The sequence below is a fragment of the Eurosta solidaginis genome, chromosome 2 (assembly GCF_040869045.1).
Source record: "Eurosta solidaginis isolate ZX-2024a chromosome 2, ASM4086904v1, whole genome shotgun sequence".
In the NCBI taxonomy this organism is placed as follows: Eukaryota; Metazoa; Arthropoda; class Insecta; order Diptera; family Tephritidae; genus Eurosta; species Eurosta solidaginis.
The window spans coordinates 239,218,110-239,242,284 of NC_090320.1; the positions used below are offsets into that span (position 1 = coordinate 239,218,110).

The 24,175-nt window shown below is 38.3% G+C and overlaps 1 long non-coding RNA gene across 1 annotated transcript; it reads left to right on the forward strand.

Annotated features, from left to right (window-relative positions):
• The first annotated feature begins 14,829 nt into the window (after nt 1-14,829).
• LOC137242671 (uncharacterized) lies at nt 14,830-15,293 on the forward strand. Its single transcript, XR_010950334.1, has 3 exons — nt 14,830-14,915; nt 14,997-15,118; nt 15,186-15,293. It is a non-coding gene; the product is annotated as an uncharacterized lncRNA (long non-coding RNA).
• The last annotated feature ends 8,882 nt before the right edge of the window (nt 15,294-24,175 follow it).

The following is a 24,175-nucleotide window of genomic DNA, read 5'->3' on the forward strand; positions in this document are numbered from 1 at the left end:
TTTGAAAAAATTTTTGAAAATGAGCGTGGCACCGCCCACTTGGGATAAAATCAATTTTACAAATATTATTAATCATAAATCAAAAATCGTTAAACCTATCGTAACAAAATTCGGCAGAGATGTTGCCTTTACTATAAGGAATGCTTTGAAGAAAAATTAACGGAATCGGTTCAGGGACTACACCCACTTTTATATAAACGATTTTTAAAAGGGTAGTGGACGAATAAAATAAGCTATATCTTTGCAAAAAAAGAGCTTTGTATCAATGGTATTTCATTTCCCAAGTGGATTTATAACAATAAATAGCAACAACTTCAAATTTAAAAAAATGGGCGTGGCACCGCCCCTTTTACGACTAAGCAATTTTCTATGTTTCTGGAGCCATAACTCGAAGAAAAATTAACGGATCGTAATAAAATTGGGTACACAAATTTTCCCTATAGCAGGAAATATTTCTAGAAAAAATGGACAAGATCGATTAAAGACCACGCCCACTTTTATATAAAAGATTTTTAAAAGGGTCGTAGACGAAAATAATAAGCTATAACTTAGCCAAAAATAGTTTTGAATCAATGATATTTCACTTATTAAGTTTTATTATAAGAGGAAATGTGGAGACATTTTTTGTTTAAACGGGCGGTGCCACGTGTTATGTAGAAAAGTAATTTATCTGAAATGAAATGTACAATTAAAGTTCACGCTGAGTAGATAATGTTCGGTTACACCCGAACTTAGACACCTTTACTTATTCTTACTGTTTTTTGGTCAATGATATTGTGCTTCAGGCACTTTTCGAGAAGTTGTGCTCTTCCTTGGCAATGGCCACTCTTGTGAGGTTAACGAACTTGTCATGGAACTGGTGAGTTTTTTGGTTTTGGTTACACTCTCGAATTTTTTAACGCTTTGTTATCGAAAAGTTGTCGATTTTTTACCGAAAACGAATGGATTTGATATTGATATGCTATTGATTTCTTATCGTGGTGTTGCCAACTGTTTATCGGGGGTTTACCGACGTGTCAATTTACGAAATACATATTAAGAAAACTTCAATATAAAATTGATGACACACTTCAAACTCGTTGACTACAAGATGATAAGAAATCAATATAAAGCCGATGACTTTGTGATAACAAGCCAATTACAACTATTTGTTTGTTGTTAAGCTACTCCTATTGCGGTTCAAATTCAACCTCTATGTGCGCTCTATAGAACTTCACGTATACTTAGTAGTCACGCTTTGCGTTATGTCGTGGTGCTGTACCTTTAAAAGCGGTCTTGAGCCTCAAATTGACATTGGTTTTTGCATCACCTTGTTCTTAGTCAGTCCTCCGAAACCTTATAAGTTTTTCATCACTTTTATGACAGCAGCCAGAACAATAGCAACAGTATTCACAACAATAGCAACAAATGTGACGCCAACGACGAAGATAAACATAAACTAACCAAACTACTCATCAAATCAAACCTCCCTGCAACCATAAAAACCATAGACCCTTGAGTCCAATCAGCGTAGTAGTTTTTTGCTGAAGGCGCGGTCGCATCAGGAAAAGGCAGCGTGGGTGGTGTACCGAGTGCGACTAAGTGAAATGTAAATAACACGAAAATTCGGCCAACCTAAGTGGATACTCAATCTTTTATTTTCATTTTATTTTATTACATTTTTTTCACTTGCCTGATTCCTCATTTTTTTTTTTTCTTTTTTCGCTATCTGACGTTTCTTCTCTCTGCTACTGACACAAATTTCATTTAACTTTCGTCTCATTAAATTTTCTATTTACTTTCCATGGTCATAAATCCTGACTGCGCTGCATGGTTAGTTGTTGTTGTTGTCTGATTTTTTTTTATATTTTGAGGCAGGTCCTTTTCTTGCTTTTACTTCGTTTCATTCGTTGCAAATGTAATAAACTTAAAGCTTCGTTAGCTCATTTCTTTAATAGTTTATGTTGTTGTTGCTGTTGTAAGGTCATTGTTTGCAATTTAGTGGTGCGATTGTTGTTGCTTTTAAGGCGCAACAGTTTATTTGTAAAATTGTCACAGTTTGTTTGTATAAGAACTTTGCTTATTTACCCCGTCCAGCAGCTCTTACACCTCATGCAGCTCTCTTCACTCTTATAACCCCCTTTAGCTGCTCGCTGTTAGCTGTTAGTTATGGCTTGAACGTGTGCAACATACATTTCATGTTTACACTCCTCTACTTGTGCCTTAGGTAAGAGTTTTCCTTTTCTTTGTTTCCATCCCACTTCAGCGATTATAGTGGTGTTGTAAAAAGAGAAAGAAAAAAACAAAACCAGGATGTTCATCATCATCATTTTGTACGGCTCGATGAGCGTGAAATTTGAATGGGAAAATACATGGAAAACATTATAGGTATGCGGGTCTATAAGCCAATAAAGGAGCATTGAAATTGAATGTGTGTGCAGCGCTTTTTCAGTTTACACATAGGTAAGGCAGTCCCGAAATCTGAATGTTACAAGACACTCGTGAACTGATATGCCTTCGAAATTGCTGATGACAACTTAATAAGTTGACCAATCCTTGGCAGCTGAAATCGACAGCACTTAGCTGAGAGCTATTGATTTTAGGACAAAGAACTGAAGATGGAATTTAAAGGGTAGAGGTAATTTTTGTTGGGAATGTGATAGTACCTCCTAGCATCTGTTTTGTCACACATTATTAGGAAATAAGGCATTAAATTCTACCAGTTGCTACTAGGATAGAGCTTCAAAAATAAACCAATAAAACCAAATCTATCCCTTTCCGCCCATGCCGAAATTCAAATTCATGTGGCCAATCGACCTCAGATGAAATTAAATTTTTTGATCTTCGGTACCATGAGTGCCGATGAACATATTTCACCAATTAAATTTCACATGCTTTCCAAGTAGTCTTAAATAGAAATAAAAATGTTACTGAAGATAGCACCTCACTCAAACCGAGTTGTATCCAAACCAAATTTAGCAAGGGATCACGGAGAATCGTTCCAACAAACATAAAAAAGAAATCAGCAAAACCAACGGAATACAAATTAAAGCTTCCGATTTCTCGAGTTTGTTCGAGAAAAATTTCTCGCGAGTATCACGAAATTCTCGAATCTCAAAATACACAGGCGAGAGTTTGAAGAATAAATAGTGAGCTGCACATAACTGCCAATGCAGCGACTAAATTCAGTGTCGAGAACTTCGCCAGAAGCCGAGTTGTCGTTTGCTCGAGCCGCGAAATTTGCGCTTGTGTTCGAGAAGAAATCGTAAGCTCTTTCCGTTTTCGTATTCATTCCTTAAAGATATTTTAGGAACTGTCCCTGTTTCGTTTTAGTTTTACAATGTGTTTGGATTTTCGGTTTTTTCTTCTAGTTAGAATCAGCTTCGGTATAGTTTGCTTTCTGTTTTACAAAGTGTTTCGACGGTGGTTATGAGGAGCACAGGTGGGAGTTTCAAAAAGGAATCTTAAGCTCTACATATAATACTGCCAACGCAGCGATTAAATTGAATGTTGAGCAGCTTGTGAGGCTTACGAGTATTTCGAGAGTCGAAATTCTCGCTTGTGTTTGTTAAGCAATCGTTCCGCTCGTTCCATTTTCGAATTTATTCCTCGAAGTTAGTTTCGGTATCATTCCCGTTTTGTTTTGGTTTTTATTTTCACAATTAATGTATGTTTCGATATCGTTTCTGTTACACTATGGCCCCTGTTTCGTTTCGGTTTTACAAAGTGTTTCGGCTCTGGTTATTTCTTCAGTAATTTTGTTCTCGAATTTATTCGAGAAGAATTTCGCACGGCTCTTCTCGGGATTTTCGAATCTCGAGACAATCGTAAGGAAATTTTAAAAAGAAACCGTAGCTCAACATATAATCCTGCCAACGCAGCGACTAAATTGAATGTCGGGAAGCTCACCTGCTTTACGAGTATTTCAAGATTGTTGATTCAAGTTGTTGATTTCTCGAGCCTCGAAATAGCTCGTTCCATTTTCGATTTCATTCGTCAAAGTTAGGTTTGGAAGTGTTCCTGTTTCGTTTTGGTTTAAGAATGTGTTTCGGTTTCATTTGTGTCAGTATCGTCCCTGTTTCTCCGCGGTTTAACAAGCTTTTTGCCTTTGATTATGAGCTTCTGGTTTTGCTCATCAGTATAAATTCCGTTGTCGTTATTGTTTCCTTTTTCGGTATAGTAGCTGTTTCATTGAGTTTTAGCAAAAACGCTTTGGCTCTGATTTTGTTTTTTTTTTTTTAGTTTTGCAAAGCGTCACGACTTGCTCTGTTCTTTCCCCCAGGCAGGAGAAGCTCAGGCAACGACGTAAGCCATAATTTCATAGAGGAGCGCCATGACGATCTCGTCCCTGTATGTATCGTTAGAAATACTTCCGCCTTGTTCTGGCAAAGGCTGAATATGAAAAGATTCGACCTCATCCTTCGTCATGCAGCTACTATCGGAAGGAAGGTCTACCGTGAGACATGCAGCATGCAGTCTTCTACTTCTTATGAAGCTGGAGTGCGGAGCTGTCCAACCGCTAAGATCTGCTCCTAGGATGAAAATTTGTAGGTGGGGCGCAATGGATTTACATTGAAATAACCCTTGGTCAGGAAAGCTCCCGAGGAAACCTGCTACACCGAACCGGCTGCCTTGCGAAGTAAACGCTCATTGTACAGTGACTGATTACAGCCCCAGTTGCAAATGATTAGTGATCCTCAATAAATCCAAAGGTTTCAACAGACCGCCTGTGAACGCGCTACAATACAGAAGGAACTGTCAACCCAGAGTTTGCTTATCTCTCTATCTGTCCAATTCCCATTTTAAGAAGACCAGAATATGTACGATCAGCGAAACTCCGGATTTCCTGCAGCACACCAAATCCGATTCTATTGTACCCTTTCGATATAAGAGATCATCTTGACTCCTCCCGGGGTTTTAGTACTCTGAAAATAGTTCACGGAAATCGCAAGCAAGGTCAAGTGCTTGAAAACCACCCCAGTCGCACCACAGTTGGGCTCACCGTAGTAGGGCTAGGTACAATCTCAACTGCTGGATTTTTTATCTCGGCAAAGTTCCTTAGAAGGCACTACAGTATTCGGACAGCTTGAACATGCGAATTAAATGGAGCTCCAGAAAGAGACCCTCCCCGAACCTACCCTCCCTACTGCGATTCATCTTTGAACCATTTTTTTCTCCACTATCCCAGTCCGTCTCCCAGTTTTAACCCACCCATAAACCAGTAATTTAAATCGGTATACGGATAGAAACTTTAAAATATTTTATCTGGATGAATATATCAAATGCAACAGACTTTGGCTGTTTCGAGATCCCTCACATATCCTTTATTCTAGCCCCTATTTTCACCTCCATCACAATCTTATTAGGCTTCCGTCAGAACACACTCGTAATATTTTATCACTACCTCCATTCCACCCATTAGATGTTTACCCCAATAAGCTGATCTTCGTTGGCCACCAATCCACAGCCACAATCCCACTGCAGTGTTAGTATGATTCTTCTCATTAAACTTTACTGATTTACCCATTTTACAAGACTCGCTTCAAGCACGAATCTATAGCTTGTGCAAACACTTTCATTATTTACATAAGCTAACGCTCGTTTAGCCGAACTAAATGGGCCACAATCTTTACTCAATCTTTGCATACAAACCGACTGTAAAGGAACACAAAAAATGTACATCATTCCCCCCAAACATAAAAAACAAACAAAGTGTTGCCACAAAAATCAACATCATCATTAAAGAGTGCAGTAATGGTGGCGAGCTGCTCCTTAGCTGCAAGGGCGCTGTACGAAGGAGAAGAAGATGAGGAAGATTGCGAAAGCAGCTGCTTTATTAGAAGCATCATCGACATTTTCATCATTATTTCAGCTATGCTACTTTTCATTATCGTCATTATTCGTATCATTACCACCAACAAGTTGCTCCTCTTCTGCTTCTTCTTTACATACAACTGACAACTTTACGCATTTTTTGTCACTCCGTTGCGCCGCACCGCTGAACAAATAAGAGTAGAAGCTTTTGTTGTTGTTTCCCGTACCACTCACATCTTGTATCTGAATTGCTCTACGTCGAATCGGCAGTAAATTCATGGAATAAATTTGCGAATCTAATAAAATGTAAATCAACATATTTTCCCGAGCAGGTTGAGTTGGCAGTTTCGCATAAGTTCGAAAGTCCCAAAGCAAAAGAGGAAGAATTTCTTTGCAGCACGTTTGAAAAGGACTGCTTCGTTTGTGTTGTGTCATAAAATTTAACTCCATTTGAATTTTCAAATAAACTTTGACTATATAATACTTCAATTTAACCTTATAATGCTCGTCCTTTTTTTGTTAGTTTGTTTATTTGCAGCCTGAAAGTATGTGAGGTGGAATAAGACTGACCAGTTGGTCACTACCACTTTTAATTATTATTTATGTTAAGTTGTTGCTGTACTTCTTGTTTATGTTTCTAGTCAGGTTGCTTGCAAGTAGGCGAGTATTTAGTCGAACAGCAAATATATTTTCAAATTAATGACTCTCTGTTAGGTAGTGTGAGAGACCTTTGAAATATCGTGCATACTTCTAGGCGCTAAATATCCTTTCTCTTAAGAAATAAATGAGATCTATTGGTTCTGCGTTATGTTGGCCTTATTTGAAATACACATTCCCCCTACCAGCAAAACGCTATTGAAATTATACCAAAGTCGACTTTTACCCGCAGCAAGGGCTTAAAAAAACTTTAATAAGATAAGTCTTCTGTGTATGTAATATACGTATAAGGTTAGGCTTAGGGGACTGTTAGGAGAACTTGCATTCCAGCCGACACTTAGGCCACCAATTGGCCCATTTTGATGTGCTGACGGTAAATAAATCATACTGCATCAGCTACAGCGGATCGAACTAAGTGGAGTCAATATTCATTTAATAATATATTAATAACTAGCAGATCCGGCAGACGTTGTTCTGCCCTAGCCTTGGTCTATCTGCATAACTTTTAAGCAGTTTTTTCCTCTTACTCTCCCTTCTCTCTCTCTCTTTTCCTCTTCGTTTAATTTCTGCGTCTCTTTCTCCATCTCCGTCTTTTCCCTCATTTCTTTTCCGCTCTATATATCTACATCTCTCTATCCCCTTCTCCTTCCCTCTTTTCTCTTCTCCCTATTTTTTCTTGTCTAAGTCCCAATCCCAGTCCAAGTCCCAGTCGCAGTCGCAGTACCAGTCCCAGTCTTAGTGCCACTCCCATCCAAGTCCTAGTTCAAGTCCAAGCCCCAGTCGGTCGCTGCTCCACTTCCCGAAAAAATGTCATAAATAGTGATCTAGGTAAAGCGCTACCATTATGCCCAATTTAAGGTGTATCGAACCAAGAACACAATTTGTTCGAAAAGGTCGGTCCCTGCTCCTTTTCCCAGAAAAAGTATCGTAAATACTTATCTAGGCAGAGGGTAACCTATAAACCAAATCTCAGGCAAATCGAACCACGAAAAGAATTTGTTCGAATAGATCAGTCCCTGGTTCACTTCCCGGAAAGAAACTTTGCAGCAACGCTATCCTATATTCTGGATATATCGAACTGCACGGTGTGCAAATATGATTGAAATCAGTAAAGTAGCTTAAGAGCCCATTGCGGATAAACAACGTGACACGAAATTTATATATATTAGAATTATCGCCTTAATTTCGAGCTTGTAAAAGTCCGCGAGATCAGACACAGTTAGCTGAGAGCAGCCAATCTCTTTCTACTTAGTGTCGCACAGTGGCATAGAATATGTTGCACGATTTCCTCCTCCTCAATACATCTCCTGCTGCGGCAGTAAACGTAAGATCCGATTCCCATTCTAGCGGAGTAAGTTGATATCAAACAGTGACCAGTAAGATCTATTAAAAGGGACGAAAGCCCTGATTTACTCAGGGTTAAAAGGTTTTAGTGCATCCTTTGTCATAGGAAGGCATACCAACCTTGAAGACTCATAAGTAGGAAGCGCTGACCAGAGTATATTTGCCTTGTTTACAGTGTTCGTACTTGCATGGAATTTCAAAGAATCCATATATCTATGGGTGTATGCTATATTTTTGATATGGGCGGTCGTTCCACTCCTGACCAGCTCATCTGCTATGCAGTTGCCTACAATATCTCTGTTTCGATGTACCTATATGGGGCTAATATGGAAGTACTCATTATCGAGAGACTGGCGACGTTCAGTGACCGTCTGTAGTCGTCACATGAGACCAAGACCTTTAGCGCTGGCTGTCCGAGAAAATTATCATCTTTTTTCTGTCTTTAGTCCCACTTGTCAAATGATTTTCAGCACCGCGTATTGCTAACATTCCCACTTGATAGACGCTAAAATGGTCGGGAATGCGGAAGAAGATCTCTTGTAACAAGTCTGATTAAGAGATACCACCTATCTCTCCCTCCCCACGTTCCTGTCAATCTAAGAACCATAAGTAAATATATAGGTGCCCATTTTTGTCATCTATGTACACTGTGAAATTCTTAGTGAAAATGCGGCTGGGAGTGCAATAATCAGTGAGAACTAGTTTTGAATCTGAGGAGAAATGCTTCAAGAGATACCAGTTGCTCTTTTACAGGAGAACAACGCAGTTCCACGGCGGCCACCGTGGTGTGATTGTAGCGTGCTCCGCCTACCACACCGTATGCCCTGGGTTCAAACCCCGGGCAAAGCAACATCAAAATTTTAGAAATAAGGTTTTTCAATTAGAAGAAAATTTTTCTTAGCGGGGTCGCCCCTCGGCAGTGTCTGGCAAGCGCTCCGGGTGTATTTCTGCCATGAAAAGCTCTCAGTGAAAACTCATCTGCCTTGCAGATGCCGTTCGGAGTCGGCATAAAACATGTAGGTCCCGTCCGGCCAATTTGTAGGAAAAATCAAGAGGAGCACGACGCAAATTGGAAGAGAAGCTCGGCCTTAGATCTCTTCGGAGGTTATCGCACCTTACATTTATTATTTTTAACGCAGTTGGTGCCTTTTTTATCCCATCTGCTATATTGTCACCCCAGAGTCGTGTCTTATCCAGAATGACTGCCAGATACTTGATTTGGCAATTGAGTTCCGAACTGAATACATGCTTGAAGGGGCCACGTGAAAAGGTCGACCTTTACCTTACTCTTAACTGGACACATTTATTTCCGATGATATATGTATTCACAGAATGAGAAAGATTAAACACAAGAACCGCCAATACGCCGGAATATAATGAGGTACGCCAAACCTTCAAATGGAAGCACTTCGCTCAAAAACGAACGAAATCTACGGCTAGGTGACAATTAATCGTGATGAAGTTCCTTTTCCGGATAAAGATCGGGTACGTAGGATAAAAAAGCACCATACCTAAATCTTCAAAATTGTACTGGTGTATTGTACCATGTTCTATGGTCCCTGCCTTGGTTTTGAGGTGATTTCCAGGTATTTTATCTGCAGTAACTTTGTTCCTCCAATATTATAACAACTTGTCGTACTTATAACTGCTTGTCTCATACCAATCAGATCCTTATCTCCAAAAAAACATCTGTCTTGGTTCCCTATTCAGTTCATAGCCTTAGGACACTGAGGCATCCTCCCTCAAAATAAATTTGAAGTTTGACCTCATAGTCTGAAGTAGAAGATACATTTAAAAGGCCGGAAGTAGGATTTCTAAGGCCAGCATCAGTACACAAATCTTTGCTGTAACATTAGACTGCAGCTGAATCTTATTTCCTCATCCCAACCCATACGCCACTTGCTTTCAAATACTCAATCCACACAAATATCGTTATACAACTTCAGGAAAGGTTTAGATTTCATACCGCATCGTCAACTTTAAACTTGCACTGAAAAACCTGGCCTTAGCATTAAAAACCAAAATAAAATACCGCATTTCCATCCCTCAAGGTTAGGTTAGGTTAAACTGGCCGGTCCATGAGGACCTCACATAGACTGATTGAGTCCGTAGTGTTACCAGAACTTTGTTTTAACGATCAAACTGAAAAACCCTATCAAAAACCAGGACCTAGGTTATAAAATAACTCCGTCCTCTTGGCAAATACTATAAGCTTCCTAGGATTTAAGCCACTTTCTGCTTCTAGATCTGACAGCTGTATCACTCCTAATAGCTGGAGTCCTAGCCTGGAAAGTGCAGGACACGAGCATAGAACGTGCTCGATCGTTTCCTCCTCCAACCCGCATTTCATACATCTGCTATCACTGACCAAGTCTATTTTAAAGGCATGTGTCGCCAGAAGGCAGTGTGCGGTCAGAACAGTACTCCCTTTTTAATGATAGAATCAACTTGGTTAGTCTAAGGTTGTAAAACCTACACAAAATCTTCGACACTTTACAGCCCCGCACTTGAACCCACGCCTTTCCCGCTTGGTGGATCATGTGCACCTCTCGCCTTCTCTTAATCTCGCCCAGTCTAATCGGGACGTCTACGGAGCAAGCTTCAAGGGATGCGCCCTTTTTAGCTAGTTCGTCCGCTTTTTCATTCCCATCTATTCCCATATGCCCTGGGACCCAATATAGATGTATGCTTCTCCCTGTCCCGATTCTCTCCAGGGACTGCTTACACTCTAACCCGCATTTAGATGCTGTGCTATGCGAGATTATTGCCTTAATTGCTGCTTGACTGTCAATATAAAAGTTAACACGGTTGCAGCTTAAGCTATTCTCTTCCAGGGTTTCTACTGCTTTGGTTACGGGTATTATTTCGCTTGGAAAATGCTACAGTAAACCCGGCAGCCTGTAGGATCTGCTTATTTCCGGATCAGCATAGTATACCACGGACCCTACTCCTTCCACTACTTTGGAACTATCTGTGTACACATGTATCGCCTCGTACGCCATTTGCGCACCCTTGCGCCAAACTTCCACGTCTATTGTGGCCTTAAGATCTCCCTCGAAACGCAGATAGGGAATCAGGTAGTCTTTTCGTCTTGTGATTGATGACGCTATACTACTATGGCCATATGGTCGGCGCTCAAGCTGCCCCGAGGCACCGAGCCTGGTTGCAGTTGTTAATGCTATGTTCTTTGCTACCAGGTCTACAGGTGGAATGTGCAGAATGGCATACAGTGCAGCCGTCGGGGTTGTCTTCAGGGCTCCCGTAATGCTAAGAATCGATAGTCTACAAACCCCCTCTAATTTTTTGAGGTATGTTGTTTTTTGTGTGGCTTTCCACCAAACATTCCATAGTATAGAATAGGGCTTACAATCGCTGTAAAAACCCAATGAGAAAGAGAGGGCGATAGGCCCCACGTACACTCCAGCTTTCTTTTACGTGCATAAAGTTCCGGTGAGGCCTTCTTCAGCCTCTCCTCCACGTTGAGCTTCCATGACAGCTTACTGTCTAGGATGATTCCTATATATTTTGTGCAAGGTTTTTCCTGTCAGGTCACCCCTCCTAACTTAGGCCTGGACCAATTTGAGACCTTGTACCTCTTTGTAAACAAGACCATATCCGTCTTCTCCGCATTGACTTTCAACCCGACATTAGATGCCCAGGTATGAATATCCCGAAGCGCCCGATCCATCAAAGAACTTAACGTTGGTAGCTACTTTCCACTTATGACAATTGCAACGCCATCTGCGTAAGCCGTAAGTTTTACGGGTCCCTCATCGAATCGTCTGAGCAGTTGGTTGATGATCAGCTTCCAGGTGATAGCACCCCTCCCTGGGCGTGCCCCTCTCCACTGATTTCGTGGCCTCGTACAATCCGCATTGTGATGTAATCTTCCTGCAATTTAACATGCAGCCGATCGATCTGGTTAAGGCTGGATGTACTTTAATGTAATTTAAACCATCCATAATCGCCCATTTAGAAACATTATTGAAAACCTTCATCCCTCAAAGACATAACATAAATTTAGGCGCAAAGCGGTAAACTACAAGCGCAGAATTCTATCAGACATATCCATCAAGTATTACCACAAAAATGCACCTTGTGTACATACAAAAAAGTCAGTCGCGCGAGAGCTGCCTTCACCGCACCCCCGGTTACTACCAACATGCACCGCCTGAAAGTATACATACAACAAAGCCCACAAAAAAATTAAATGTCAAAACATTCATTGATAGAACGAAAAACATGGGTTGAGGGATATAGGAAGACTTAAAAAATGCAACAAATGTCCAATACGACAAATTTAACAACAACAACACTTGAAAATTCGAGAGTGTGCAAAATAAATTGAAAAGTTGCTATAAAAACAATTTTGCGATTCCCAGTCGTTTCGAGTGCGACCAAGAAAGTTTTTGAAGTTCTTGAAAAATAAATATTTGTTGGTCTTCTTTTTCCTTCTTTATTCCAATCTGGCATGGTTGTTTGATTTTATTCTCTTTTTTTTTTTTTTGTTTTTCCACTTTAGTTGTTATTTTCTTTGGCGTGTCACTCGAAAATTTCAGCACTTCGTGGTACGCCCGAATATTTGTTTTTTTACTTAGCTTTAAATTTTTTTTATTTTTTTTTTGCTGCTCTTGTTCAGTGTACATCGCATTATTGGAATTGCTGTAACTTTCGCGTTTCCGCATTTTTTCATATTGTTAATAAAAGCAAGTTTCGAAAAAATTGTATTGTTTTTGTTGGTTTGGTATTAGCAATTTTTGAAGTCGAAATATTTGATACATTTACATTTACTACACTGGAAACAATTTTGTAATAAACTAGCAAACCCGCCAAACGGTGTCCTGCCCGAACTTTGGTTTATCTGTATAATTTTAAGAAAACTTTTATTCAATCCTTCTGTCCCCTCTACCATTTCTTATTCCACTTCCACTCACAGTAATTCTTTATCTGTGCTTTTCCTGCCACTTCCTCACTTGCTCCATTTCTTTCACTCTTATTTTATAACTGTCTATTCATCGCCCTCCCTTCTTTATTTTCTTTCCATCTACTTCTACGTCTTTGCCTTCTCTTTCCACTAAGCCTTATCTACGTTTCTCATTTCCATCTGTAGCTTCTCTTTATCTTCCTCTTTTAATTCCTCTACCGCTTCCTATCTCCGCAGCGGTGGGGTGTAGTGTTCTCGCCTAACGCACTGAAGGGTCTTGGTTCAAGTACCGGCAAAAGCAATACAAAAGTGCTTCAGAAACATTTTATTTAATAAGAAAAAAATTTTAAGCGGAATCGCCCCTCGGTAATGCTTTGGCGAACACTCCGAGTTTACTTTTGCCAAGAAAACCTTCTCTGCGAAATTCGTCTACCTTGCAGATACCGTTCGGAATCAGAGTTAACTCTTCTTCTTCCTCTTACTCCTACTTCTGCTCTTTCATTTAGTCTTATTCTAACTATTAATACTCATCTGATTACTCTTACTCGTACCATTATTCTTACTTTAGCTCTTACTATTGCTCTTACTTTTACTATTTCTCTTACTCTAATTATTTCATCGACTGTTACTGTTACTGTTACTTTTAATATTACTGTTGCTGTTACTGTTACTGTTACTGTTCCCGTTTCTGTTACTGTTACTGCTACTGTTACCGTAACTGTTACTGTTACTGCTACCATTACTCTTACTCTTACACTTACTCTTACTATTGCTCTTACTCTTGCTCCTATCGTTACATTTACTCATTCTCCTTCTCTTACTCTCACTCTTTCACTTCCTCTTAATCTGTTCTACTCTAACTCTTACTCTTTAATCTTACCCCTCCTCTTACTCTTACACTTACCCTAACTCTTGCTCTTACTCTTACTCCTATCGTTACTCTTACTCCAACTCTTCCTCTTACTCTTATTTTCACACTTACTCTTACTCTCACTCTTGCACTTCCTCTTAATCTTACACCTGTCCTTACTCTTACTCTAACTATTTCTATAACTCTTACCCTCCCTCCTTATTTTACTCTTACTCTACCTCTTTTTTTATTTTTTCTCCATTACTACTCCCTCTAACTTTCTAGTTACCGCAGCTTTTATTCATTCATTTTAATTTTTTTGAATGTAAGAACTTTTCCATATATTCTCTAACGAAAAATAAAACCGCAGCCAATACTGAGTCAGCTTGTTGGTGCAGTCCTTGACATTCGCCGCCATTCATAAATCACGAATTCCACTCTAAGCCATTTAACTTTTCAAGTTTGTTGCGCTAAGCAAAACAGCTCGAGTAATTGTAAACAAAAAATAATTCACAACAACAGTTACAAGAATAACAAACTGTGCCGTCGAAGCTCCAACTTAAGCAGGAAACTAACATATGCAAAACAAGTTAAAACAAGTAAAGAAAAATAAAAGAAAAATAACAAAACCCAAAAAGGGAAAAGAAAACATGGGTCCTCAAGGAAATCACTGGAAATGGCAAAGACATAACATATGAGTAGGCGCCGATAGTACTTACACTCAGAGAAAAATTGCATTTTAAAATCAAAAATAAAATTTTTATTTTTAATATGCACGTTTTTAACGAGGACATTATTATTTTAAAAATGAAGATTTTCAAAACAAATCAAAATATTTTTAAATTAAATATGTCATTTTTAAAATTAAAGTGTATTTTAGATTTTAAAATGTTTCATATTTGAATTAATAATGTTGCATTTTTAATTCTAATATTGACATATTCATTTTAAAAATTGCGTGCGATTACAACGTTCCATACTTGAATCAAAAATGTACCACTTTAGTTCAAACATAAACGTCTTTATTTTAAACATGTTCATATTTAAAAGTATGGCTCATGCATAAGTAAGCAGTTTGCTGAGTTTAGTTGATTTTATTTGCTGTCCGTTCTGACAAAAAAATTTATTTTGTGGATTTTGCTTGATATATTGTCAACAAAATGAACAACTCGTTGCAAATTGATGATTTTATTTATAATTTCGAGAACGTGGAATCTGAAGAAGTGTGTACAAATTTAAAAGGAGTAGTTGTTACTACCACACAAATTGTTGACAATCAGGATGAGGAGAAGTTGGTAGAGCTGCTGAAAGAGTTTGATTTGGTCGACGTTTTGCCATTCCTAAAAGGTGAGTAATTACTTAACAAATAAATATTTGTATCGAGCTAATAACTTGCTATTATTACATATATCTGACAACGACCTGCAGCTTCGCAGATAACTTTCAGAAGCCTGCAATTTCTAAAGGCTGCTGACCTACAGGAAGCCATTCCGCCGCTGGGTCTACGTGTAGAGTTTAGAGAGAAATTATTTATTTGGAAGAAAAAAGAGGTGCGTATGTACATTGGTAAATTCTTAAAAAATCTTTATCCGTTCACATATTTTATTTTGTTAATAGTATGGAATAGATGATGAAACCATGTCGATGCCAAGCAAAGTAACTGAATGGTTACAAAGTAATAACTTTATGCCGTCAAGTCAATCATCTTCTTCGCCTCACTGTCTCAATAAAGTAAGTTTAATAAATTATTTTCGATCTAAATACCCCTAATAACTATCCTTTCTTGAACAAGGATTTACTAAGTTTACTCCAAAAAACTTGCAAGGGGAAGCTTTTATTAGAATCCTACAAAAAAAAATCAACATTTGACCAACAGAAACCGTGACGACCTCATAAGCATAGTTATTGACGAAGTTATAGCAAATGGCATTATACTAAAAGCCAAGGATTTTGCAAATTTGCTCGAGCAGATTATAAATCTCTTTCCAAACGAAAATGGTGCTCGGGTAATACATTTATTATAAAATTGATTAAAAAATATAACTAATTCTGCCACCTGTTTTTCTAATTTGCCAGGAATACTATTATATTCCGCGCAAGGGTAAAAAATGCCCTAGTGGAAAGTTATATGGGAAATATGTTAACCAACGCAGTAAGAAAAGGAAGAGCATGTGCTTTGAGCAAAACACACCATCACCTGCTAGTGATAATACTGGGGCCCCCACCGAAAATGACGAAGTTCCTGAAATTGATGTTACTATATGTAGAGCATTGAAAACATCTCTCAGTAGAATCATTGCTGATTGGAATGAAGTCAAAGATAAATGGCAAAAAACATTTAACTTGAGACAGAATGACTTAAAAGAACTAACAAATATTGATTTTCTCCAAACCTGGCCGAAATATACTGATTCGCGGGCTCCTGAACTGGTAACTATGAAAATACATACATACATACTTAGTTTGAATTTCCCAGCAACACATCCACACATTGCAGATATACCTTGATTTTAAAATCATGTATCCTGGTAAGGAGAATTGTTTTTATTCGAAATGGGAAATTTTTACCAAAAAAATACAACGCTTTTATGAAGTTAATATACACAACGATTTTTGCAAGCAGCTCTTTTCTTTCGCTAAAGCTTCAACGAAAAAAGGTACATAAACGCTGATCAAGTGTAATGAAACAAAAACAAAACACTACAAAATCCATGCGCTTACGTTAATTTATGTTTTTTTTTTAGATACACAAGACTACATTCTTACAACGCTTCTAAATGGAGTTCTTCCACCTTCGTCGAGGTTTCAAAGTTCGTGCGGGAAAATAAGGAAAAAGGCCACAATATCAGACGCACAAGAAAGCTTTGTTTTGCTATTAACTTCAATCAACGATTACGAAAGAAAAATTACTGAGTTAATAAGTATGTACTACTCTGTAGGAATGACAATACAGCCTTTCATAATTGTCGAAGGAATAGTTGAGGAAGATATTATAGGATTTTATATATATTTTGATAAAACATTATATAAATTTGTTCAATCATTCAATTCTAAGAGATTCTGTCGTGTTTGCACTAGAACAAAAGACCAAATGAGAAGCGATGTATCAGAGGAGCAAGAAGCTTCGAGAAATGAAGAGAACTATTACAAAGACATCAGAAAATAATTATCAGGAAACAGGAATAAGGGAAGTTTGCGTTTTTGATAACTTAAAATATTTTAGTGTGACTGAAAATTTTACATTTGATTTAATGCATGATGTTTTCGAAGGAGTTTGCATATATGATGTTTGTAATGTTTTGCTAAATTTGATTAAAGACGAAGTCATAACACTCGATATTATTAACAGTAGAAAACAATTTTTTCAGTTTGGCGAAATAGAAATAGGCAATAAATCTCCCCCTTTAGAAGCCGGAAGATTAAGTAATTATAATTTAAAAATGTCCGCATCTGAAGTGGCATGTTTTATTCATTTTTTACCCCTAATTGATAGGCGACTTAATACCACGCGATAACGAGCACTGGAAGTTTTTTTTAATTTTAACGCAAATAATAGAATACATATTAAAACCTCAAATAGCTACTGAAGAGCTGGTTGTCTTGGAAGAGCTAATTAAATCGCATCACTCTATTCATATTCGGCTTTTTGGGACATTAAAGCCCAAACATCATTTTCTTGTGCACTACCCCACAGATATTAAAAACTGCGGACCTCTTAAATATATTTGGAGTATGCGTTTCGAAGCGAAGCATAAAGAAGCTAAAGTATATTTTAACAGCATTACTTCGAGAGTTAATCCTCCATATTCTATAGCAATAAAGTCAAGTATAAAATTTTCTAAATTTTTGTTAGATAATGAAAAATCATTTGAATCAATTATTAGTTATAAAAGCTATGAAATTCTAGATTTAACAAAAGAGGAATTTTTTTTAAAAATAAATATCAATCAACCCATTAATTTTAAAACTGTAATGTTGTTAAATGAAGTACATTATGAAGGCACTTATTATAAAAGCAATTATTATTTATGTTCTCACAATAATTCTGAATTATTCAAAATTAAATCATTTCTGTATCAAAATAATAATCTTTATATTATATGCTATCCTATATATATTAAAAACTTCGACCAACATTTTCATTCCTATGAAGTTGGCTTGAAAGAAGACGTTTTAAAAGTTATAAATATATCTATGTTTACAAGTCAACCATTACATTTATATTCTATAAATAATGGCAAAACATACGCAATACCAAAATATCTTTAAACGTTGTATTTATCATGTATTTATTCTGTAACAAAACAATAGACATGTGATGTTTTGATCAGTTTTGATTATCTTAACTTGTTTGAATAATACACATAACTTTATTATATATAAATATATATGTAGCTCATTTCATTTAAATGCCGAATTTAATATGATAAAATTATAATAAGGCATTTTTGATAGTACGATTTTAGATTTAAGTTTTTGATTATAACTAACAATTTTTGTATGGCTTAAAAAATGTGAATAAATAAAGTGTGGTGAAGTCGAAAAAGTAAAATGTTTCATTATCAAAACGAATACGTGCATTTTTAATTCAACAATTTAGGTATTTGATTCGATATAACTCATATTTGATTTAAATATAAATATTTTTAAATCAAATGCGTTTGTTATTTAAATTAACAAAACCCATGCTTGAATCAAAAAGGAAAATTTTTAAATTAAATGTGATCATTTTTGATTCAAAATCGTGATGTATTTAAAATGAAATTGGAAAATGTTTAAATCAAATATCTTTTTACTTGATTTTACAACTTTATAATGCACATTTTTAAAATAAAAATTTTCATATTTACGTCACTTTTAAATACGTTTTTGCTTGGATTAAGCACGTTTTCATTGATTTTACAATGTTTTTTCCCTGAGTGAAGCATATCAACGCAAGCGCGTAAGCAACTCACGCACTTTCTTACAGCATATGAATAATATTACATACTTTAGATAACAGGTACAGGAAACAGAGACGCGTAAAAGAACGCTGCAAAAAGGGGAGAAAGGAAGATCTACTTCGCTGACCCTAGATGTGAAAACGCCTTCGACTCATATACGTACTCTTGTCCACCACTACCAATGCCGACAGACTTGATACTACGAGCACTACTTGGATTAGAATGTGGATGTCCAAAAAAATTTTAAATCTAGAAAGTAGAACATGAGCAAAAGGTCTTTACATTTATTCTGTCATAGGAAGAAGGAGGAAGTATAGGATGAAAAATTCCTATCTCTAGGGAAATAAGATTGGAGGTGCATTGTGGGTATACTTACATTAAACTGCATTCTGGCGTCATGTGCTCTTAAAATAACTCTAGTCAAAGACCGCACATTTAGGCCCAAGCTGGTTAGGGGGTTTAGAATATAACCGCTGCCGGTATACCTGTCGTAAGAGGCGACTAAAATACCGAATTGATTTAAGGGGCTGTGAAGCGCAACTTTTTCAAGGGTTTCCCTGTTTCTTTAACAGCCGAGGATCTGGCAACCCCAAGTTCCGCATGGATCTAGCGTGTGGGAGGACAGTTATGGCCCAGAAGGTTTCATGTGGTCATACCAAATCGAGATGGTCGGGCTAGTACCTTGATGATGATAATAATAAGCTGTATGAGCTTTACGCAGATTTGAAGTTAATGCATCGAATAAAATCCTAAAAGCTACGCTGTTTAAGCCATATTATGCGAATGAAAGAAGAAGCCCCGGTCAAGAAATTATTTCAATCGACGCCGCGGATTGGAAGCTCCACAAAAATGTTTCGAATGGCAACACTGTCCCAGCTATGCACAAAAATATCACTCATACGCCACGGTGTACTTTTGAAATTTCTCTCACATTCTCATCATTTCGACATTGTCACATTGCCATATGTACTTATGTCCTCTCCTTTGTGGGCTGCTTTTTGTTTGTTCTTATTTTTACCGCTGCGCTTTGCTTCACTTCGATTCACATTCCATATTACATTTTCCTACCCAATTAATAAGTAATTTCCTGTCCATATTCATTTCCGTCCTGTTTTGCGCTGCTTTGCGATTTTTCAATATTTAAAACCTGTTTCCAATAATGATGAACAGACCAAAATAAAAATGAAAAAGAAAAAAATATAAAATATAATATTAAAACAACAACGATAATGGTAAGACTGTCCCAGCTGAATTCATTCGTTAAAAACACACACGCACATACACATACGAGCTAACGTGTAGTCATAAGGATAATCAGATATTCATTTTCATATATGAGGAAGGAAATTATTTCGCTGCTGTGACAGTTTTTCCATTTGTAATTCACAATCTTTCATACATACGGTCATAGGTAGCTTCACATAATCACGCACATACGTTCCGGTCCATTTGTATTCTTATAAAAACATTTGCATTTCGTGCACTTGCGTTTGTTTGTGATATGGGCGTATGTAGGTGGGAATTGAGTGGGGTGGCTGGATCACTCAAATGCCACTTTCTGAGCATATTAGACATTACGGCTATGTACGGCATTAATTAACACGACTCCCGTTACAGATACCGACCTACATTGATGGGATTACTCGTCTTCCATGGCCCTTTGTACTTAATGAGTTTTCGGTCCTTCATGGCCGAAATCTTGGTTACACTCCGGCAGATAAAACAGGTGTTTCCTTGCGCATTCCGCGAAGTTATTAGCTTTTGCCTTAAATTGTTGAACCCTGATTCACTGACTTCCTAACCCTGCACTCCACGAACTCCCAGCTCAGTGAAACATCAATTGTGTACCCGCTAGTAAGATCTCTGAAATGCATGTGAGATGCACCTGAGGTGTACCACCGTTTGTTGTACTGCTTCATTGGCACTATTCGCTCAAGATTGTTTCCTCTTTGAAGAAGTGCTATCAAAGGTGCTGTCGTCAGGTTGCTGTCTCTAAGCTGTAAGCTTTACAAATCTACAACTAATTTGTGCTAGCTTGAAACAATGTATTTATAAAATAATAATATGTACAGCGCCCTCTGGTTTCGGTTGTTCCGATTTGGTGTAGAATTTCTGTTGCCGTTAGGGTAGGTTAAGTTAAGAGCGCGTGCATTGGAATTACCACACCTCCACTCGTAGATAATTTTGTCCATTGTGAGTGCCCTCAGTGTTTGCCGGTTGGTGGCGCATTCGTCCAAACAGATTACTTCCTATTAGTCCTCAACGAACCCCCTGCTTATTTTATGAACTTATATAGAAGTGAAAGATCTAACTTCACAACCTCTGCTAGACTTTCGAAAAACCATGCACCGCGACATCTGAGTCGTATTTTTTACAGTCCTGGACATCACCAAAGAAATTGATAGATCAACTTCTCTTCTCCCTCGGACAGCTTCTGCAACATCCCTCTTGTTGGACCCGACAGTCGGAGCATCAATTCAACGTCCTGTGATGACACCCTCAAGCTCTTTCACTGCACGTTTGTTGAGCTTGGGAGGAAGTTAGTTCCTTTCCTATCCAAATTTGGCCAGAAGGACCTTGAGATCTCGCAACCATCCCATATTGCGTCTTTGCGAAAGGCAACGACTTGGATGCTCCGTCCCCACGAGATCTAACTCTTCACAACGTACAGTCAATTTTGACACTTCAGGTTTCTAGTAAGCCCAAAAATTCATTAGGTCTGATCAAGAATGTCACATATGGCTGTCTAAAAACCAAAGTCCAAAGTGTAAGCCTAATAAGGTTTAGCAACTAATTAATAAGCAGTGACCTCTCCAAGGGGCTCGAACCCAAGTCGCGTCGGGAGGATAGTTCATTTGGCAACCGTCAGGAGTCTATTGCTATCTTCAGTGGTGCTCCCGCCTTTAGTTGCTGCTTGACTATCAGAGTAAGTTGTGAGGATGTGGTCAGATAACACAACGCCTTGTGGGGTGCCTTCAGAAGTGTACCGTACTATAAAAGAGTTTCGCGGACTTAATTTAATAGTCCTCCTAGTCAGAAATTGCTGTATGGAAGCCACAATGTCGCATCCAACCCTAAAATTTAGTAGGTAGTCGATTACGGCTTGCGGATTGGCGTTCGCTCTCTCTATGTCCAGAAAGAGGCCTGTTTGAAATTCTTTGAAGGTAGTGGTGACTGTGTAGCTTATTTCTGATGTGGACATCCAGGAGGAACTTTAAGGTCTGAAGAGAAAGTCCTTTCGGCTGCAGTCATTCGGAAAACAGATATCAAGCTTATATGAATGTTAGTTTGCAGGGTATTACATGTGGTAAAAGTGGGTCACGTAGTATTTTCGGTGGTTCAATATTCACTATAATTTCAAGGGCACGCTTTCTTTTCAGTGGATATGAGTGGTAACACTGTTGAGGCTCTTTTCTCCTTTACATCATAAGCTTTTCGAATGATTCCTTCGACTTAAGGTAGGCTGTAGGGTGTAATACCACAAAGGAGCACATGATCCTACAATAAAAATTCATTAAATTTTTTTCCATCATCCGATCTCGCACCCTTGCTGGCAGCGTCACTACGCCCCTGCTTACTGTGTGTGAGCGTATGTTTATGTTCTTTGGAGCTTTCCTTTTGTATACTTTCAGGTTCATTTTACAAAGATAATGGTTTTTCCATGTCACAAATGCGACGCTGCAACGTACTGCTTTGCAGTACCAGGCGCTGCTACTGAATTTCTGTCCTTAGTCTCCTCACCACCTCCTAACATCTCTTAACCAAATCTTCAGCATTCATATGTTTCCTGCAATCAGCTGGCCCACATAAAAAGCCGTAAAATATTTTGTTTTTGTTCGATTGTACGGTTTTTGTGTGCTCACTTACTGAGGAATATTTTTAGCCGCCGCCGCCAGCGAAGCCTTTGTGACATCTTTTAATGCTTGCGATAATGATAATCAACACGCACATGCCTCGATGTCGATGGATGACTTGCACCTCAAAGAAAATTGTCAGAAAGGGAAATAGAAATTATCATATGAATGTATCTACGTATGCCAGGATTCATTGATTATGAAGGCGGCAGCTGCTGGTGGTATCCCCAGGGATTGTATTGACTTGAGAAGTCAGCTGGTTGTTGTTGTTGTTGTTGTTGTTGTAGCGATACGTTTGCTCCCCGAAGGTTTAGGGAGTGATCGATGTGATGGTCCTTTGCCGTTTACAGATCCGGTACGCTCCGGTAACACAGCATCATTAAGGTGCTGGCCCGACCATCTCGGGAACGATTTATATGGCCACATTAAATCTTCAGGCCAATCCGGTATTTTAGTCGCCTCTTACGACAGGCATACCTACCGCGGGTATATTCTAACCCCCTGACCAGCTGGTCTTTACTTTTGGTCCTCTCTGTTCTCAACCCATTGCATAAATAGTACGTACGAGATAAGTAAGTTTATCTGGATGAACATGTGTTCGGAAATAAATTAACAGGAAAAGGAATTTACTTTAAATAAAAAAGCCAGCTCTACGCTACAGTACTAAGAATATAATTTGAGACTGGTGACTGACTGAAATTGCTGATGAACATTTTTGGGTATATCGGGTATGACATGGCTTTATAGGACATAGATGCAGAAGTGTTTCTGTGATCCATCCGTATCTAACCACCACTTGCATGGTTAGGCAAAATCGGAGTTGAAGAAAGTACAGTCCTTGAGGAACAACTTACCGCAGAATTAATATGAGTGTACTAAGCTCCCAGAAGCCAAGGGAAATAGACTTTATTCATTCAGAGCAGAGGCGGCATACGTTATATATGTGCTGTATATGGTGCTGTGTTACCGGAGCGTGTCGGATCTGTATCCGGCAAAGGACCATCACATCGATAACACTCCCCAAAGCCTTCGGGGAGCAACCTTATCCCTACAACAACAACAACAACAATTTAGGCATTCCGGGACTATCTCCAGATCATTTATGCATGAAAAATAAAAAATAAATACAAGGCCCTTTATAACTCCCAGGATATTTGAGCCGGGGGTATCTTCAAATTTTCCTCGTCCAACTTTTTAATTTTTGCTTCAAATTGGCGGGGCGGGATATTTATGTTTTTTGTCGACTCCGAACAGATCATGCAAGGACATGAATTTGCGCTGAGCTTTTCATGGCTTAAATACACTCGGAGTGTTTGCCAAACAACTGTTCAGGGGCAATCACGCTTGACATTCTTTATTTCAAATTGAATAACTTTTTTCTAAAGATTTTGAAGTTTCTTTTCCCGCTCTTTGACACCAAGTCAGTCGGACCAATAGTAGAAGGTGCCAGAGCGTACTCGTATTATCCAAGTCTTTAGTGCTCTACAAGCCTCAGGTATGTGTCTATGGTTAAAACAACAACAAAAACATTCCCTTTTTTCGAATACTTAAGTCTATGAGTAGTATAATCGGCCTATGTGGGTCAGATGGAAGCTCAATCAGTGTGGGAAAAGTAAAAAATGCACAAGCTATAGATAAATTAAAAACTTCAAATCCTGCGAATTTTTGGTCACATTTTCCATCGATGTCGTATGGATTTGTTTAGAATATGGTATGAAATCAAACATTCTCCAAATTACTTGCCCAGTTCAATATCACCTAAGCTAGAGCTGGAATAGTCCAATGACTTACTATGATGTTCTGCGTACCT